The sequence below is a fragment of the Ylistrum balloti genome, unplaced genomic scaffold (assembly GCF_031769215.1).
Source record: "Ylistrum balloti isolate Yb309-2 unplaced genomic scaffold, AGI_CSIRO_Ybal_v1 Utg369874, whole genome shotgun sequence".
In the NCBI taxonomy this organism is placed as follows: Eukaryota; Metazoa; Mollusca; class Bivalvia; order Pectinida; family Pectinidae; genus Ylistrum; species Ylistrum balloti.
In genome coordinates, this window is record NW_026782015.1 from 1,484,088 (window position 1) to 1,487,317 (window position 3,230).

Here is a 3,230-nt window from a genome sequence, read left to right on the forward strand (position 1 = left end):
ATGAATTCCACAGAATTTCCTCTAAAATTTACTTAGATGACATTTGAAATATAAATAACTTGTTAAATGAGCAATTATACATGTTGTTAAGAACAAGTTACCATTTACGTAAATTCGTAAAATTGCTGTTACACCTGTTAAACTTAGGAACTATATTTCGCGCGGAATAATTATTTTGGCGTACATTATCCGGCAAGATTTACCATAACGTTAATGTCAAGTTATACAAAGATTAAATAACAAGTTTTTAACGTTTCGAAAACCTGAATTATCAATCAGTGTTTCAGTATAAATATAATACATGACCAGTGTCTTTATATATAAGCTGTATTTTGAATTGGGACAGAAAGACAAAAGTGACTCGCTTAAGTATATTTTAAGACACTGGCCATTTTTTAATGGTTTCCCGTTGAATATCACTTGTATATTTTACGAGTATGAAAGAAAAATATATATTTTTTCACAACTGAGAAATATTAATATATTCTGTCATCATACGAGAGAATTATATATATCGATATATATACGATATTTAAAGGCAAACCATATATTTTCCCATTTTAAAAGGTGAAAAGTTAAAAAGATCCGAAAATGAACTGCAGCGATGCTAATGATAATTTGGAAATACTAGCACACTCTTTGACGTAAGATAGTTTGACTTACGCTTGACAACAATACGACACCACTTGAATAGGCTGCTTTACGTTGTATTCTACCATTTTTATGCTGTTATCTGGTTGGAATCGCTTATATTTTTTCTTATTTATACAAAATAAGAAAAACAAAAACAAAAAACAAACAAAACAAAACAAAAACAAACAAACAAGCACGAGAAAAAATGTTGAGAATGCTGCTGAATTCCAACTTCGTTATAAGAACTCTAAGATAATATCGAGCGGTTTTATTATTGTTGTAATTATGTTAGCACCTTGTGTGCGAATATATAAGGTTAAAACCTGACTACAGAGTGTTGTTTCAAGTGACAAACTTCCGGGGCAAACTAACACAAGATCATAAAACAAAAACAAAAAAACACCTCTTGTCAATTTAGGGTGACACGAACTCCAAAATGCAAATATTTACCGTGCTCGTGAGGTAGATATATTCACCTGTATGATCGTATCCAAAGTATGATATTTCAGTTTGACAGCACTATAAAGACAACCGACCACCGTCCTTGTACTTCTTCAGGTGCCCTTGGCTGTTGCGAGGACACAAGACAAATTACATTGCCCAAAATTATTTTCATTGTCAAATCAAATAAAGTTAGCCACGTGCTTCGAAGTGTTGATCGCAAGCATCAGTGGTATAAGTTGTCAGATAAATGGCCAATTGGCATGATTTGATAAAATGATGTGGTTAGGTCAGACTTCCGATAGGAGGAAAAGACTGACAGGGCACTGGTGTATTACATCCGGATGACTGTGGAAGATACCATGTGTGTATGTGGTCCGAAGAAGATATTTCGAGGTAACTGCATAGGTACTATGAATCTAGGTGTTTTAAGACAATTGCGTCATACACTTCAGGCGTAAGCCGACTTCGGTCGACATTAGCGCATGAGTATGGGCTAGTATTCCAACTGAAAAGTGAATTGTTATCATTTTGACCGACCTTCATCAGAAATTCGCGCGAAACTAGTTGTAACTTTCCGTAAATTCAAAAATGTACAAAGTTATGAAAATATATGTATGGCAATTGAGTACTTAGCAGTGTGACGCTGAATGTTGTAGACTTCATTTTAACAATTCCATACCAATATCCATGATTTAAAGAGCTGACGGAATCATATGTCAACGGAGGGGACACAAATAGTCTGCCACTATTTGGAATTTCTGCTGAAGTGTCCCCTCCGCTGAAAAAAAAGCTTTCAAATTTTAACAAATTTGGCGATATATACTGTAAACTAGCAACATTTGTAGGTATACTCTGCATACTATCATTGCTCCCTGCCCGCTTTAAATTCAGTTTCAACATCCGACTTGGAGTCAATATTGCTTAAACTTTGAAGCTCGTTTGTACCCTTTTCACTGTAGATGATGGTGTTCAACTCTTCTAGTATTTCTGAGATATCCGTTGCTGAAAAAATCACAGCAACTCATATAGCAGTATTTAATCCCTATTCATAGGAGCTGTAATGATTGTGACCAGAATGTCGGTAACATCCTACTGTTCCGTAAGCTTCGTTGCCGCCATCTTGAAATATCCTCTCCGGACATTCAATGTACAGGGTCTATTTGATAGCGGTTCATTCCAAACTAGCTAACCTTCAATAGTTTCCTTCTTTCGACATTTTCTACAAATGCACCAATTATATGACCTGTAAACCTGGTCATCTGTGAAAAGTAAAGAAATATTGTCTTACTTTGCAAAACAAAACATGTTTCTAAAAACACTTTTTTCGTCGACTTCAAAGAAAAAATATTGATTCTAGTGAAAAGTTAAAGATCCTTTCAGTTATGGTTCGGTGAATGTATATTAAGTTAGTTTAAACCTATTTTATTGCCATGAAAGAGAAAACATGATTTGGCACAAGTTCGTACAACATTATTTATGCCCTCTCCGATACTTATATCAACTATACATAAATATTGGACTTGCGTGGTAAGATCTTGAACGAACTTAATACAGAGGCCAAGGTAGTTTTGGATTAATATTTATTTAATGATTGTGAAGAGAAGATTTCAAATCCATGTATTTCCTGTATTATTGCCGTAAAATTGTTGTCAATTGCTCTGTTTCAACCGGCGGACTAAGAAATAGATCTATTTTCAGTCAGTATTTTCACTTTCACAGAAGTCAAGGCTCCTCATCACTATTAAGGAACTGGCGTAATTTTCTATTTGCACGTCCTTACTACAATCAGGCAATGAATTTCTCCCTTTCATTCAGAATTGAAATATTAATTAAAACACTGACGGAGAAAAATTGAAATTTCTAAATCAAGATTTTTAAAACTATGAATATTGGGACGTGTATACATGAACATGAACAGTGACATTTTGATAATTTTCCATGAGCCTGTACAGTGGAACATATAATTTATGAAGGATTTTTTTTATTTGGTAACGAATTCAAGAAATTCAGGGTGACATAGCTTTTGAGTGGAAATGTGTTTTGGTGGCGATATAGGTCTAGATGGGATGTTATGGGAAATGAGGCGATAGTTTCCATGTAGCGAATCTCAAGACAGCCCACTACACACCAGTTACCTCCCCTGCGTGAAACTC